Consider the following 18,604-nt stretch of genomic DNA (forward strand, 5'->3'; position numbering starts at 1 on the left):
CATTTAAATAACTCTGAAATTAATTCTACTTGTTTTAAAACTTTTTCTCAGAAGCATACTCTATACAAAATAAAATATTGCTATTACATAATCTTTTCTATAGACATTTTAGATTCCATGTTATAAAGACAAGGAAATTTTTTTAATGATTAGCATATTAGAAGTATTTATCACTAGATATAAATTTTTAATAAAACATTGTCCAGCATATACTGGAATGGTCCTTTAATCTATTAAGATATGATAATGTAAACCATTCTCAATTTCTTAGGCTTATCCTAGGCAGGATTTTTTTTTCCTGTGATACATCAGAGTACATTATATATTCCTTTTAGTAGTGACATTTTAGCATTTTAGGAGCTTCAAATAATACTAAAAGAGGTGGACAATGCTTCATTTACTCAGGAAATTTGAATTAAAAATATGTTTTTCAAGTTGATTAAAAAACAGTTGGTGCTAATTAAAGAAATGCTTTCACTTGGATCTTTTTAAGTCCATGCAACAGAATAAATTAAAGAAATAATCTATGATTCTGTGAAATACTAATTATTGCAAAAAACAAAGCAAATAAAAGAAGCTGATACAAAAACACACACAGCTATGTTCCTGATGAAAATAACCATGTTGTTCAGAAAGGTTAATATGTACTTTGTTTTCAAATATAAATATTTATTGATAATATTATTTGAAATTATTTCCAAATAATGAATAAATAAATAATATTACTTGAAAATAATAATTAATATTACAAAAGTCCTTCAAGAGGGCATTCATATTCTAGTCTGAATTGAAACATTATAAAATTCCAACTATTTTCTGTTAATAAATGCATATTTAACAAATACAGTTTCAATAACACATAGTATGACAAACTTTTAAACAGAACTGAAGTCTATCACAGGTTGTACTCTAAAATAATTACAGTTTGAATTTTTACTTAGCTTACATCAAGTTTTTTTTTTAAGTTTTTGTTTAAATTCCAGTCAGTTAACATCCGTGTAACATTAATTTCAAGTGTGCAATATACTGATTCAACACTTCATGCATCACCTTGTGCTCATCACAGAAGTGCCCTCCTTATTCCTCATCACCTATTTTACAGATTTCCCCACCCACCTCCCTTCTGGTAACTATCAGTTTATTATCTATACTTAAGAGTCTCTTTCTTGGTTCATTTCTCCTCTTTTTTTCACCTTTTCTCCCTTGTTGTGTTTCTTAAATTCTACATGAGTGAAATCATATGGTATTTGTCTTTCTCTGACTGATCTATTTCACTTAGCATAATCCTCTCCAGCTCCATCCACCTCTTTGCAAATGGCAAGATTTTATTCTTTTTTTATGGCTGAGTAATATTCCATTGTGTGTGTGTACTGCCTCTTCTTTATCCAGTCATCAGTTAATGGACATTTGGGCTCTTTCCATAATTTGGCTATTGTTGATAACGCTTCTATAAACATTGGAGTGCATGTATCCCTTCAAATCAGTATTTTTGTATGCTTTGTGTAAATAACTACATAGTGCAATTACTGGATTGTTGAGTAGTTGTATTTTTAACTTTCTGATGAACCTCTGTGTTTTCCAGAGTGGCTGCACTGGTTTGAATTTCTACCAATCATGTGATAAGGTTCCTCTTTCTCTGCATCCTCACCAACATCTGTTGTTTCCTACGTTGATTTTAGCCATTCTGACAACTGTGAGGTGATATCTCATTGTAGTTCTGATTTGTATTTCCCTGATGATCCGTGATGCTGAACATCTCTTCATGTGTCTGTTTAATCATCTAATGTCTTTGGAAAAATGTCTATTCATATCTTCTGCCCATTTTTTAACTGGATTATTTGGTTTGTGGATTTTGAGTTTTATAAGTTCTTTATATGTTTTAGATACTAACCCCTTATCAGATACGTCATTTGCCAATACCCTCTCCCATTCCAAAGGTTGCCTTTTAGCTTTGTTGATTGTTTCCTTCTCTGTGCAGAAGCTTTTTATTTTGATGAAGTCCCAGTAATTCATTTTTGCTTTTGTTTCCCCTGCCTCGAGAGACATATCTAGTAGGAAGTTGTTATGGTCAATGTCAAAGAGGTTACTGCCTGTGTTCTCCTCTAGGATTATGATGGTTCCCTGTCTCACATTTAGGTCATACAACCATTTTGAATTTCTTCTTGTATATTGTGTAAGAAAGTGGTCCAGTTTCATTCTTGTGCATGTCACTGTCCAGTTTTCCCAACACCATTTGTTGAAGGGACTCTCTTTTTCCCATTGCATATTTCCTGCTTCGTAGAAGATTAATTAACCATATAGTTGTGGGTTCATTTCTGGATTTTCTATTCCTACATTCATATATTATTAATAATAACAGTGTTGCATTATGCTGCTTTGGCTTTTAGCTATATACCACATTTTATTATTTTAAGTAATAATAAACCCATTACTTGGGTTAATTTGATGCTTATATGTATTCAAATAACCTGATTTTGTACAAATAAAAGCCATAGGAACCCAAAAAATTAGATAGCTATAAATAATGTTTTGAGTTTCCTTTATTGTTCTGCTTTAAAATGCTAGGTTTCTCAGGGGCTGGCCCTAGGAACTCTTCTCTCCCACCATATACTCTTACTAAGCAATATCATCACTTCTCAGACTTAAATATTATCTTTATGTAGATGCTTTCCAAATTCATATCCTCAAATAAAACCTTTCCCCTGAACTCAAAACTTGAATATCCAAATGACTACTTGCTATCTCCAATCAGATGTGTCTCATAGTTCAGATCACAAGTATAACATATATAAAACAGAAATCATTTTTTTAGCAACCTGTTTCCCACTTCATGTCTCCCCAGAAAGTTAAATATTATCACTCCATTCCAACAAGAAATCTATTTTTTAAAAGATTTTATTTATCTACTTACAAGAGACACAGAGAGAGAGAGAGAGATTGAGAGAGAGGCAGAGACACAGGCAGAGGGAGAAGCAGGCTCCATGCAGGGAGCCTAATGTGGGACTCGATCCCGGGTCTCCAGGATCACGCCCTGGGCTGAAGGCGCTAAACCGCTGAGTCACCTGGGCTCCCCAAGAAATCCAAATCCAACTGTTATCCACAAGTCCTCATATTATCTAATCATATATTCATCAGAATAAACAGTAATGTTTTGCTCATGGAATTTAAATAAATGTATCGCAGTTTTATGTCAGATAGTGGAGGGAGGGGAGAGATGAAGTCTTACTTTATATGTCTTCAGAGAAAAGAATCAATGGTTGGAAATTATGGTGGCTTGGGTTTTGGCTCATTGGAAAGAAAATCTACATAAGTCAGCAATGTTAAATATAGTGTTTTTGTCCTGATTCTATTTTAAAGTATAATTTAAGTTCTACCTCCTTTTTCTCTTCATTACTGCTTGCCCACTTCATGCAGGACTTTAAGCATGGATCATTACACAAAATAACCTCTCTCCCAACCTCCACATTTGCTCCCCTCTGGTCCAGTATTAGACAGTAATAAAATGAACTTTCTCCAATCTCAATCAAGTCACATCACTCTCTACTAATTAAACATTTTCAGTGGCTTCTCATTGCACTTATACTTAAAATCAAATCACACTTCTTAATATGGCTCATTATAGGATCTTATCACTGCATATTTTCACAAACCTCATTTTGCCCACTCTCAACCACTCTTATCAGAAATCACGTTGAACGTCATTAAATATTTTGGGCACAGGAAGAAATATGTCAGGGATATGTTCTGTACTCTTTTTTTTATATGACTAGTTCCAACTGTTTCTTCAGCTGCAGCTTAAATGTCATTTTCTTAAGATCTCCCATGATCAACTAATGAAAATCTATTTTCTCAGTCTCTTTTTCTCATCATGGGAGTGGTTATAACTTGCAGGTTTTTTTCAGTCATATGATGCCTGTTCTACATTCTTACTTCCACCCCTGGAAGGTGAGGTTTTTAGTAGAGAACTAGTGATATCAGTTCACCTTCGTATCCCTAGCACCTAGAGTGGGCCCTGCCTATTAGGTCCATGGTAAATATTTGTGGTTGAATATATCCAGGCAGAAGTTTTAAATATGCAGCCAAATATATGAGGAAGTTTAGGAGAGTTTCCTGTCAGACATTACATTTAGTGAAATAGTTTTACACAGATACACACACACACACACACACACACACACACAGTACTAGAAGGAGGAAAACATCATATCAGCTAATATATCACATCAGTAATCAGGATGATTCATTAGTGTTATGTAAATGGATCCCAGAAAAGGTCATATAAAAGGTTTTATATTAGGTGTGCTAAATTAATTTTCGTATTGTTTCTTTGAGACATCTAACAGATTCAATTTTGATTTTCTAGAAATCCCTAGTAAGGGAACTGTCTTAAGCATAGTCAGGATAGCTGTTACATAGAGAAGATTAATCTACCTTTTGCCCCAGGTGCCTCAGGTCATCAACAATTTCTCTATGCTACCTCCATCAGATTTCAATTTTTCACTATTTCCATATGCTGACTTTCCTTCTTATGGAGGAAAATACTTTGGTTTCTAGAGACTGGACTCTACGAGTGAAGTGCAGTCCCTTTAACAATAGTACATTTAATATTAGTCCTGTTTTCTAAACAGCCCTTTCTCTTGCAAGTACAAAGGTAATTTGAGGTGAAAGTAGGAAAACCATTTGGACAGGATGGATATATAAATGATTAATTCATTACACAGACCTAGTGACACCTAAAAATTCCTTATTTATTTATAGTAAAGTTTTTTTTTTTTCCTTCTTATCACCTTATCACCTCCTTTTGTCCCACCTTACAATACAGCTTCCATGAAAGGACATATCCCTAGAAAGGTAACCAGAGTTGCCCATGGTTTGAAAGGTAGCACTTGTAGGATGATTGAAACAGTGAGAAATTACACAAAAGCAAAGATATTCTGATATATGTGTGTACAGTTAGGTTGACGGACATCTATGTGTGTAGAATTATTTTCACTTCTCATGCATACAAAAAACTTGAACCAAACTTATAATTAAAACACAAGTGGGACAGTAAATGATAAAACACAGAACACATAACATTAAAAAAGAAAGAGAAGGAAAGGAAAAAAGTACTTCCTAAAATATTGGATGATAAACAATAATACATATAACCGCTTATGGAAAGGGAAATACAGTTGAACTTGACCAAAAATATTCATCAGAATAAAACATATATTCTCTATGCCATGATCATTTAAAAAGGAAGTTAGTCTTAATTTATGTGTCTCCAAAGAACAGGATCAATGACTGGAAGTTATAGGGAGGCAGAGTTTAGTTCATTTGGATGAAGCCCTACATAAATCATTGAACAAAAACAGATGAGTGGATACACAAAGTACAGGGTTTACCATAACTAGAAGAATTTGGGCCTGAAAAGGATATTGTCTTCTTGACATGAAGAAGGAATTTCTACATTGGGAGAAATATTAGAATAGGTGATGTTTTCAGTGTTTAATTTCTCTGATTCTTAGCTTACTATTCAGTTTTCTTAGTAAATACTTTTCTTTCCCAAAAGAATATATATTCTATATCAATAAATTCCTACACTTAGGCTAAGCTGTTTTTCTTTAACTTTTATGTAGAATAATAAAGCACAACATACTGCATACCATTAACCTAGGAACATTAGAGATATCTTCGGTGAATAGTAAAACAGTCTTGATTATCATTTTCAGCGCAGATTGTATGATTTCACCGTCAAGGAATCAAATACTAAATTAACTTAAAACAAAGCAATAAGCAAAAGAAAACCTCATGCAAAGGAAAGATTTTAAGTGTTTGTAACAGGAAGTAATTTGCCTACAAGGTATTGTCTCCTAACTCAGTTAAGACAGAAAATACCTTATTTTTAAAAATACATCTCTCCTTTCATTATATTTTTAGGTAGATTGAGTTTTCCCAATAATACTTTATAACCTTTCACCAAGATAGTTTTCACCCAGTATTTATATACCATTCATGAGTACTTTTAGTTTGTATGCTTCAGGAGGAAAAAAAAATCAAGCACATGCCTAACCATGTATAAGAATCAAAATCCAGGGTTGTTTTTAAAAAGCAAAGATATGTGTTTTTATTAAGTTACAAAAACAATCTTAAATAACTGGATGCAATTAAAGAAATCAGAGGATATCTAAAGCAGACAATGTTCAGTCTAGCTTTTTTTCCCTAAGAGGAACTAAAGCACATTTATTAATTATAATTCTCTAATCTATTGTGAAACATTATTAGGGGAAATATTTAAATTATCACATTTGGTTAGCCTGAATCTTCAGTACTTATAACACTGTTCTTCTAATATATGTTGATGGTCAACTTGGAGGTGAGTGCTCAATCTTCGAGACTGCAAAGGAATTTCTAGCGGAATTCAGGATCCCCACGCAATCACATCACTGCGAAGATCTCCTGGGTCAAAATCCTTTCATGGAAAGAAGTTTAGTATGTCCCCCTTGTCATTTCTGCCTATGCTCCAGGGAAACTGGACATTTTTCAGGCCACAGAAATGCCAAATTCCAAGTTATTGATGTCTCGGAATTTTGAGGCAAACATCACACTGTGACCAAAAATAGCTACCAGCATTCACAGGGAACACAGCTATTTATTTACCTATCAAGATCCAAGGCAAGTCACTTTTTTGATAAAACTTATCCTGACATCTGGCTCAATAGAATTTCCCTTCTCTGTTAGCAGCAAGTTTTTTAAGAGGCTAAGGTTGAGTGATTGATGCAAAACACCAAGAGACACATGCACACCAGAGACTCATGCAAAGTTTCTTTAATGAGGGTAAAGGTTTTTACTCATTTACCCACAGGCGCCCACACAGAGAGGGAAGCATAGTTGTTTATCTGATTAGGATGCAATCTTCCTTTGCCTACAAATCTCTACGGAGAGGTTAAAATAGAAATTGTCTCACTTCAGGCAAGAATCATTACGGGGCCTTCAGAATCTCCCTGTGCCACTCTCAGAGGCATGTTTATCTTCCTGATTTATTTGAAATGTTTAGAAAACTCTTTGCCACGTGCCTACCTTCTCAACTGGCTGCACGCTGTTATAACCCCAAATATTTAGTGAGACCTGTTGAGCTGATGGGCAATTTCCCAGGAATAACATGCCTTTAACGAACTCAGGTCTCAGTCTCTCCTGAATTCTATCGCTGGAGTATCTTCCTGTTCTGTCTCACCTAGGGAGTTTATTGGATTTGTTTATTCATGTATCTGTCTCTCCCACTAATGTCCATTAATGTCCATCCCTCAGAGGCAAGATAGGATCTTTTATGTCTTTTAACATCGGTATCTATAAAAATGACCAGCACATAAATATTATTATGTTGGTTGCACTAAGCCACAAAAACATATCATTTACTTCTCCTTGCATTATTATCAGACTCCTATGTGTTTGAAGAAATACATAATGTATTTCTACCTTGTAACAGTCTGAAAAAAATAAATAAAAGTGTTCTTTACATATTATTTGACCCTGGTGATCACTCATCTTTACTTACAACTCTTTATTCTCTTATTTTTAAAAGAATTTGTGAATTCCCTTGTTTTCCAATTTTCTTTTTTTTTTATTTTTTTAAATGTTTTTTTTTAATTTTTTATTTATTTATGATAGTCATACAGAGAGAAAGAGAGAGAGGCAGAGACACAGGCAGAGGGAGAAGCAGGCTCCATGCACCGGGAGCCCGATGTGGGATTCGTTCCCGGGTCTCCAGGATCGCGCCCTGGGCCAAAGGCAGGCGCCAAACCGCTGCGCCACCCAGGGATCCCCGTTTTCCAATTTTCTATAGCTTGCCCTTCTCTTATCATTCTATAAATATACTTTCCTCTCTTCTCTTTCCATGCATTTTCCCTCAGCAAAAACTCAAGAAGCCACTCTATGGCTTCTTTAATTACTCTGACAGATGATTCACTAATTTTCAGATTTAGTCTCTATTTCTTTTTCATACTTTTGTCCTAAACTTAAGAACTATCAAGCATTAACCTCTACATCTCCTTACATCATCTGAAATTCAATGATCTAGAATCATATTCTCCTACAACAATTTCTCTATTTCTATTAATAAAATTATAATTGTCTCAGTCACCCACATATCCACACTTAAAACCATATTACTTTTTTTCATTATAACTACATACCAGCAGTTTTGTCTTGTCTTTGTTTTTTCATATTGTACAAAAATCTCTCTTCCTACTACTGGTATTTTAAGCTACTAGCTTTTGTGGTAAATTGTTTTATGGTCACTCAAACTATGGAATGGTATCCTAGGTAAAAGAACACCTTGTATCTGTGGTCTGGGGCCAAGATAATTGCACTGGTTTTGTTTTTTTGTTTGTTTGTTTGTTTGTTTGTTTGCTTGTTTGTTTTTATTTTTGTTTGTTTGTTTGCATGACAGCTTGGGCTCCAAAAAAAAAAAAAAAAAAAAAAAGTGTGCCTACAAACAAGGTGAAAACTACATCACCTTTACAACCTAGCCTCAAAAAACAGCAATATTTATTCTACATTCTCTTGGTTATAAATAAGTAACAAGGCTATTCAGATTTAAGAAGACAGGACATAAATCTACATGTTGATAGGAAAACTACAAAGGTCACATTGTAAAAAAAAGCATGTGTCATCAGAGAATCTGTTTTTATTATCAATGAAAAACACATATTGCCATAGCCTACTTGTTGGCCACAATTCATATCATTTCTATATTCAAAATACACTCCTTCTTTCCTCTAAAACCATCAAAATCTCAACTCTTCACAATGTGAGCTCTAAAAGTATGTGCCCAAAGTGAAGATACTTCATGACCTCTACCACGTCAAAAAGTGGAAGAGACTCATCAATGGTAGTTCCTCCAGTAAAGTAAAAAAACAAGATATGTACTAGTCTTACAGCCAACATGCAATGGTATGACAAGCATAGAATAACCATAGATATTCCGTATTAGATGGCCTGGGCTGCCATAACAGAATGCCATAGATTGGGATGACTAAAGCAACAAAAATTTATTTTCTCACATTATGGGAGGCTGGAAATCCAAGATCAAGGTGCCAGAAGTGTTGGTTTTGGTGAGGCCTCTCTTCCTGGCGTATAAGATGGCCACCTTCTCTCCATGTCCTCACATGGCCCTTTTTATGTGCATACACACCTTTGGTGTCTCTTATTCATCTGACAAGGACATCAGTTCTATAGGATTAAGGTCTCATCTTTTTTTATTTTTTTTTTATTTTTATTTTTTTTTATGATAGGCACACAGTGAGAGAGAGAGAGGCAGAGACACAGGCAGAGGGAGAAGCAGGCTCCATGCACTGGGAGCCCGACGTGGGATTCGATCCCGGGTCTCCAGGATCGCGCCCTGGGCCAAAGGCAGGTGCCAAACCGCTGCGCCACCCAGGGATCCCAAGGTCTCATCTTTAAGGCCCTTATTTGACTTTAATTACCTCCTTAAGACCCTATCTCCAAGTATAGTCAGATAAAGGATTAGGGTTTCAAGATAGGAGTTTTATGGGGACAGAATTCAGTCCATAATACACTTGTATTTGTAATTCACTAGTCACTAATCCATAGCAGTTCCAAAAATCCAACAAGAATAATGTTCCTAATTCCCTGTTTAAGGCTTATCTGTGCTTTAGCAGAGTTTTCCATGTCTCCTGATTCTGTCTTTTGGGATCTTTCTTCCATAGTCTGTGTAAACCCCCCCCTTTTTTTTTTCTTTTTTAAAGATTTTATTTATTTATTCATGAGAGACACAGAGAGAGAGAGACACAGGCAGAGGGAGAAGCAGGCTCTGTGCAGGGAGCCCGATGTGGGACTAGATCTTGGGTCTCCAGGATGGGGCCCTGGGCAGAAGGCCACGCTAAACCACTGAGCCACTGGGGCTGCCCAAGAAGACGATCTTCTATCTTAGATTTATTAAGGTATAAGCAGAGCCTCTTCATTTTAAGATTTATTAAAAAAACAAAAACTTAAAATTCATAAATATAATTGCTATAAAGTATTCCAAAATGAATTGTTTCAATAGAAAGTTAATTCAGATATTTTCAAGTTGTAATCTAAAATTCCAGATGTATTCAGTTGAAACCCCAAAGCAGATAGTACTAATTTTGCCATTCTCCTTTTTTTTAAAAAAAATTATCTATTAATTTGAGAGAGAGAGAGAGAGAGAGAGCATGGGAGGAGGTGGGAGGGTAATGGAGGGGCAGAAGAACAAGCAGACTCCCCACCAAGTGCAGAGCCTGATGCGAGGCTCCATCCCAGGACCCTGGGATCATGACCTGAGCCTAGGTCAGAGGCTTAACCAACTGAGCCACCCAGGAACCCCATAATTTTGTCATTCTTATTTGAATAATCAGATAATGATATAAAGTCCTTTTTTTTTTCCACGTAACAAGAATCAGCTAACCAATACTATGGATAAGGATGTTAACACTCATCTAATTGGAAAACCAAGTAATCATTTCTCCAGGGTAACTTAACCAACAGACCTTAATAATTAAGGTTTTAAGAGATTAAAGAAACTTAAGAAACTAAAACTAATTATATTCACACTTAAAACTAGGTGACAATAGTCACAATTACATGAAATTTGCTACTTTTCTAAGTCTGAATATTTCCTTTCAACCAAAAATGTCACACATGCAACACATCATCCAGATAGCATGAAAGTAAACAAACATAGCATGAAAGTAAACAAAACAATGATTTCTGAGAAAAAAAAATAAATCTTGTGTCCCAAAACTGAAATAACACATTTTCAGAGCTCTTAAATTCATATCCGTGGGCAGCCCAGGTGGCTCAGAGGTTTAGCGCAGCCTAGAGCCCAGGGTGTGATCCTGGAGACCAGGGATCCAGTCCCACATCAGGCTCCCTGCATGGAGCCTGCTTTTCCATCTGCCTGTGTCTCCAATCCCTCTCTCTCTCTCTCTCTCTCTCTCATAAATAAAAAAAATAAAAATCTTTAAAAAAATTCATATCCTTAAAGTAAGTCAGTAAAACCTAAATCCATAGATGTACAGAAGATCTCTGCTTTCAAAATTATCATAATTTCTTAATCTACCAACTCAATCAATTTTGCTGGAACGGAAGTAGACTTTTAATTAGCCCTTCATTACTGACTATCAGCAATAAAGATATTGAGTCATTATAGTATTCTTTTGTTTTTCTTTTTCTTTCCTTTTCTTCTAGCCTAAATGGGATATAATTGACATATTAACATTGTTTAAGCTTAAAGTATACAACTTTTATTTGTTACATATTGCACAATGATTTTGACCACAGCTTTAACTAACACCTCCACCACATCACACACTTACTATTACTTTTTTGTGGTGAGAAGATTTAAACCCTTTTACTCCCTCTTCTGGCTTGGTGATCCTCACTGTCTCTCAATGTCCCTAGGTAACTATCTTTTTATCCTATACCATAACACAGGAAAGCCACCTGATTCTTATGGGTATGACTATTCCCAGCTGTCTGTATATCATATTAAATCCTGTCTAATTTAAATAAAACCCAGGTGTAATATATGCCACAATAATATATGCTGATGTATATCATCATTATTCTAGCCATATAAGAAATAATCTGGATTTTTAAAACATTTTGTTTAAACTTTATTGAGGAGACATCCTTGAAGTAAAATTTTGAATTGAACTTCTAAAAATGAGTAATATGAAATAATATGAATATAAAAATGAGATTAGCATGTAGATAATCAATTTATGAAAATGTCTCATTGAGACAGATCCTTGCTTTTTGTTTATTATATATTTATATGAAGCATAGCAATGTATCAGAAGCTTTACTTAATAAAATTGAATATATGCTTTTCAGATTATATTTATATTATAATGGAAATTGAGGACATTTTGTTCTGAGTATGGCTTAAGATAATTTTTTATACACAGAAGTACATACTCGGCCAAAAAGAGAAAGGTACTGTACCTTCAGATAACATAGGTAAATTGATGCATTATACAAACTCTGCACATCATTTATACATGTCCAAATGTAATAGCATAAAATGCATCATCATAAATCATTTCCTTTCATTATTTAAAGTATAGTAAGGTCACCTCCAAGTTAAGACAATATTAGCCATTTTATTCATTATGGGATGAAAAATAAAACAAGTTATCTTTTTTAGGACTGCAAGTACATTTGCCTTTTGAATTTTGTTTCTTCTCCCTCTCTTTTATGATATTTGATGTTGGTTTTACCAGGGAAACAAAGCCCATGATAATGTGAAACATAAATTTCCTGAGCTAAATGGAGTCCATTAAGTGAAACACTGAATGCAAAGCTGTTAGATAAGGAATGGCAGGTTACCATAAATTAAGCAATAGCCGTTCAGGAGAGTGTGACAGTAGAATTTTAAAAATCTCAGTGACTCATTTATCAACTACTAAGAATATATCCTGTTTACAAAGATAAAATGTTAAATAAAGAATGTGAAAAAAAAAACTCTTCATAAAATCATTCTTCCTATTTTTGACAATCCATAAGAATACACTATAATGAGATGGCTGTTAAGTCCATACTGCCTGCTGACAGTATGACTGTACAAGGCCCAGGGAGTATGAATTTTTTAAATTTATTTTACATGATTTTAATCTATTTATTAATCATTTTGAAGGCCTTGGGTTTGTGAGAAGCCAAGGAGATTTTTTTGTGTGCTAATATTGAAAAAGAGAGTCTAATTCTCACTTATTGGTGACAAAAAAGGGATATATGGAGATGATAAATAGGCAGAAAGATAGATAACCACTTCATACTTTCTTTTATACCAAACATGGCATTTGTATGTACCCTGAAAAGTATGTGCAATGAGAATATGAAGGGAGTGAAAACATACATTTAAAGATACTCATGAGTGACAATGGAAGGGAAATTCCTACACCACTAATGACGTTGATATTAGTGATTAACTTCCCCACGAGATGTGTTTGCTTCTCCAAACAAAATTAACCCTCAAAAAGGAAAGGAATTATAGGAATTATAGGATTGGACAAGGGGCTAAATAAAGACTACTCATAAATGCTCTTTTCAAAATTCCTATTACAACTGATAACTAGTCCCTTTTCCTATGTGAAGGATTGTAAACTCCTAATAGCTAGAGCTGTTGTTTCCATTATTTGACAATTATGGTCAAAAGCACTTCACCAGTACCCTAATCTATTTTGCTCACTAGTTTTGGCACTTGACATCTATTTAATGAGCATAAGCTCATTGGCAAAATTAATATTTTAGGTAACTTTATAAAGAAAGAGATTTATCATAGTTTTTATCTCACACAAATAGGACATGACATGACTGTAAGTTAGTAGCTATAATCATTTCATATCATTAGCTGATAAACTCGCCAATGGATCTCTAGTTAGGTAACAAATAACTTAAACTATACTTCAATTTCATATTCATCAGAACTTTTTCTTACTGTATGTAGACTTCTACCAAATTAGAAAGTATTAACAGCTGTAACTCACTGGATTTGATATTTCATAATTTTATCAGAGAATTTCAAAAAGAATGGACTCAGATAAGTGAAAGAGAATTCTCACAGAAATATCCATTGCTTGGAAAAGTGCATATCACACCAAAATCCAGAAAGTCAACTGTTTTAACCCAGGACAAAATGTCATGGGACTGTAACATATATTTTTAAATAATTATTACTGTTCTGTATTATCTTAACTGATTCCCCCAGACAGAAGACCCTGAGAGAAGGATTAAGCACATGTCATGACTATGGGGTGCAGAGAAACAATGAAAAAGGTAAGATAGTCAGTGATAAAGAAAGTACAGGCCAACAAGGGGAGCATTAAAACCGCTATTGCAGTGAGTGACTAAAGCTTAAAGTCTCAGAGAAAAATCTTGGAAATGGTATAAAATGCATGCTTCAAAATTATATAGGGGCAAGGGAACTGGAGTAAGTACAACTTTAGATTTATCAGCCAATAATAATTTTTTTTCAGTTTTAAAATGTTTTATTTCACAGGTTGCAAAAATATGTTTATATGTACAAGACACAAAGTAAATAGAAAGGCAGCTCTCAATCACAAATGGATGAGGCAGTAGTCATTCAAACTCTACTGTGGAAGCCTATTTAAGGCACACACCTCATAAATAATTTTAACTATGCAGTCCAAGTTCTGGGGTTTATATCAGATCTGCAAAATAGGACACTGTGGTCAAATTTTAAGATTGGTAAAGTCAATTTGAAGCTACTCATATACAGAGTACAGGTTTCACTATTACAAAGAGAAGATGTTAACTAACAAAATAATAGACCTCAAAGATCTCTTTGTCCCCATGCTCATACATTTGTAATATAATTTTCTGTTTTGTAGCTACTCCTCAAATTCTAGTCATTATGCATTGAGTTCCCTATGCATCTCACCTATATCCTTTATCTCAGCCTTCTCATACTTTCCCATTCTGTTCTTTCTGGAAATAACCAGCACAACAACTCCAGCAGTAACTGCTAGTGTCACAACCACAATGACAGTGATAACACCAACTTATAGACCCTGCATTGAAAATTCAGGTGGTTTTTCATCAACATAGTAAATTGCAGTTCGACCAGGATCCAGATCCAATTGTTCCCCATCTACTCTCAGGTCCATTTTACTGGAATGGAACAAGGATTCATCTTTAACAGCTTTTTCAAAATAATAAGCCACGTCAGCTATGTCTACATAGAGTTGCCTCCAAAGAAACGTTAAATTCTAGCCAATTCTAACCAGGTGTGCTGATGGACAAAGCATAATCTGGTAACCCAGGGTGACATTCTGACCCTGATGTAAATGTTGACCACCAGAAGTCAAGCTGACAGACACCAAAATGTAAGCAAATCTTATAGTGCATTGGAGGAACACTGAGAGTGTTTACTGTATTTCTCCTTGCCTGAAGAATTCACATTACACATCAACATGACAATGTGTTTACTATAAGCATCTATAAAGTTCTTCTTACCTACAGATTTTTTGTAACCGTTTTCAAATTAGTTTTATATTTCAATCATTAACTTGGAAAACACTGATCAACCTCTGTAATTTAGAGATAAATTACACAAAGCAATGTTACACACAAATGGAGTCCAAGGAAATGACCTGAAAATACATTAACAAAACATATTTCATTGTATTAACTGATTTTTATTTTCCATTTTAGTATGTTTACTGAGATTCTAATTTCTTTTTTTTAAGATTTTATTTATTTATTCATGAGAGATACACAGAGAGAGAGGCAGAGACACAGCCAGAGAGAGAAGCAGGCTCCATGCAGGAAGCCCGATGCAGGACTCGATCCGGGGACTCCAGGATCATGACCTAAACCAAAGGCAGACGCTTAACCACAGAGCCACCCGGGCGTCCCCTGAGCATCTAATTTCTTGTGCCACTGATGAAAAGTATACAAGAGTTCTATATTATTTTTGGCCACTTCTTTGGAAGTTTAAATTTAAATAGTTATTTTTTTTAATGTTTAAGGAGATTGTTTTGAGATGTGGAATGGCAAAAGTAATAAATATATAGAGTTAATGCTACATAATTGATTATCATAATCATATTTCATATATGTCACATGGATATGCCATTACTTAACTCTCTTTTAAGTTGATAAATGTTTGACACGGACAGACTTTTCAGGAAACACAACTATTTGTGTAAGCTTCAATGTGAAAAACACTACTCTATCAAATACAGTACACAAAGCAGGCTGTGAGGCATCTTTAAGGTGAAATTGTAGCAGAAGAAATGAGATACTCTGTATTTGCTACTTTTCCAGAACTTAAAACAAACAAAAATCTTGACAAACCAAAGAGTAGATATGAACTATTTATAACAGCTGTTATTAATTACTTTCTTCCCTAATGACTGAAAAAGCAGAGGTGATAGTTAAATGGCAGAAATGTCATAATTCATGCAGATGGAATTATATCCTCACAGAACTACTTGTTAGTAAGTAGAAATTAATCTATCATTAAGAGGACAGTACAAAATCTTATTTGTATAGAACCTTTAGGTTGGAAGAACCTCTTTTGGCTGGGGCTGGTGTACTGTTGTCCCTAAATCTCATTCACTGTTGATTCCAGGATGCCATGGCCCAACTTCTCTCTCACCATTGGACTCTCATGGAGCATTCAAGGGAACAAACCAAAACATTCTGGGTTTTTACCTACAAGGCTTACAAATGTCTCAGCTAAAAATCTCTCTCTTGTCATGCATTCCTGCATATATAAGAATGGCTAAAGCTTTTAATATGAAACACCAAAAAATTAAAAAAGAAAGAAAGAAAGAAAGAAAGAAAGAAAGAAAGAAAGAAAGAAAGAAAAACTAAAATAACACTGTTAACTTCAAAATATAACAAAGCTCCTTCATGACATTAAAGTGATCTCTAAAACATTTTCCCTTGTGAATCACCATAGGATGAAAGAGACATCATATAGATATGTGTGAGAATGAAATGTCATGGTAGGTGCCCTATAATTTATATATTGCTTGAAAACTTAAGGACACCTGATTAAATCTATTTATATAATTTACAATATAATAAATAAAATGAGATTACCTAACTTTTCCTTATTTAATATAGACATGTCAATGTGTTTATATGCTGAATTATATGATCAAGCTCTTGCAAGCTATGTCTTTGACTAGTGCTCTTATTTTTATTCTGTCATAATACATTTTCTAAATAAGGCATTATGTTTATAGTAGTTGAATATATGAGTCAATAAATAGCTCTTGAAGGAGACAGAATGCCAAAACAAAGCAGATATGTTTGATAACCACCAAACCATCTGTTTGTAGTACATATCAATATGATGGACATTATTACCACCAGCCTAAATTTTCACACAACAAAGGAATCCACAGTTCAATGTAGTCTCTGCAGAAGTTCTACTCTTTTTAATCAGTTTGATATTTTGTCAATGAACAAGTAAAGCATATTACCGAAAAGCTCAATATAAAACTATTTCCTATTGCAAATCGGGACTAGGGAATCAATTATGTAATATCTAATGTTAGAAAACTTTCCTTATTTTAATAAGTGTATCTGTTACATTAGGTAGCTTTCCTTTTGATTTCTTTTGTCATATTTCAAAATTTCACTTGTGAACATTTGAGTGACAATTTATGCCTTAAAAACAGGTTAGTATTTTTATTGTCATTAGTCACCAAATGTACAGAAGCCACTACACAGTATATACTGAGAAACCAAATTGTTTGTTAGCCTACTGAGGGATCTCAATAGTAAACATGAATTATGTAAGAAAGAAACTATCTGAAGCATATATAGCCACAGACAATAAAGGGCAGTTTCATCTATTAGAGTCTTAAACTTTCACAGAAAATCAGTGTTCAATCTCAATTTTTTTCTTTTTTTTCTTTTAAAGATTTTATTTATTTATTCATGACACAGAGAGACACAGAGAGAGAGAGGCAGAGACACAGGCAGAGGGAGAAGCAGGCTACATGCAGGGAGCCTGACGTGGGACTTGATCCCGGGTCTCCAGGATCACACCTCGGGCCGAAGGCAGGCTCCCAACTGCTAAGCCACCCAGGGATCCCCCTCAACTTTTTCTTTTAAAGAACTAACATTCCAGTTTAGAGACAGAAATATACTCTATATGTTTCATTCTTTCTTTTATGGAACTATTTTTAAAGAAAATGTTTTTAAAAGCTAAAGGAAAATGAAAAGATGGAGTAGGACTTTCTCAGGTTAATACTATTACTAAGTGGTATTAAATAAGAATGTTTTGAACTATTTTATAATATTGCTCTTCTGTGTCCTGAGTGGAATATAAAATTTGTCTTTCATAAATCACTTCAATATAGAGAAAATGCAAATACACAAATAATGGTGCCACTTACTAATCATGTTCAAGTTACTCCTTTTAATCATATGAATTTCTGTATGTTTACCTGAAAAACAGAGATGTCAGTATTGACTTTGTCTCCATTACAGATGTATTTTAAACTTCAAGCAAAAGCACAACTATCAAAAATCTCTGAAGTTTAACCCAGCTTAAAAATGTAAGGAAGAAACTTAATTACAAATGTATTATGTGACAGAAATTCTGTTAAGATCCTTCTTATTACTTACTATTGGCTTGGCACTTTCTGTGTTATGTAAAGTACCATCTTGTTTCAGAGTATGGACTTTTGAATCAGATCAGAATCTCTTCAGTCTATTCATGACCAGCTGAGTCATCTTCAGCATTTATATATTATCTTAAAGCCATGGTTTCTTTATTTATACAATGAAGATAATGTTATCCATCTCATCGGTTTATAAGTAAAAGTAATCATTGTTATCATTTGTATGTATTAGGCCTTTGTCTTACAGCCTTGACATTTGGAATCACAGCCCTGTCTTATGGATAAATATAGGACAAAAACTAATTTGGAGGAGGCTGCGAGAAAGTAGGAGACCTAAAGCTAAATCCCAGGTGTGTCTGATGCCAAAGTTTCTGTGCAATTCATTAGATTTGGCCATGGAAACATTCTTTGAACAAAGTTTAAAGAGAAGCTAAATGTATTCCATTTTATGATGGAACAGCTCTGGTTGAAGG

General features: G+C 34.3%; 2 long non-coding RNA genes across 3 annotated transcripts in view; one reads left to right on the forward strand and one right to left on the reverse strand.

The window, feature by feature from the left end:
- Positions 1–18,604, reverse strand: part of LOC112658342 (uncharacterized) — a 179,801-nt gene that overhangs the window by 95,635 nt on the left and 65,562 nt on the right. Inside the window, exon 1 of one of the 2 annotated variants that reach the window (XR_007401335.1) lies at positions 6,289–6,528. The exons of the other annotated variant lie outside the window; for it this stretch is intronic. This is a non-coding gene — a long non-coding RNA (uncharacterized LOC112658342). Of the gene's footprint in view, positions 1–6,288; positions 6,529–18,604 lie in introns of those variants that run through there. 2 annotated transcript variants of the gene reach the window in all.
- The window catches only part of LOC112658555 (uncharacterized), a 49,997-nt gene continuing 45,119 nt past the window's right edge, over positions 13,727–18,604 (forward strand). The window contains exons 1-2 of the long non-coding RNA XR_003135786.3: positions 13,727–13,800; positions 17,998–18,065. This is a non-coding gene — a long non-coding RNA (uncharacterized LOC112658555). The remainder of the gene's footprint in view (positions 13,801–17,997; positions 18,066–18,604) is intronic.

Source organism: Canis lupus, chromosome 12, assembly GCF_003254725.2.
Source record: "Canis lupus dingo isolate Sandy chromosome 12, ASM325472v2, whole genome shotgun sequence".
NCBI lineage: Eukaryota > Metazoa > Chordata > Mammalia > Carnivora > Canidae > Canis > Canis lupus.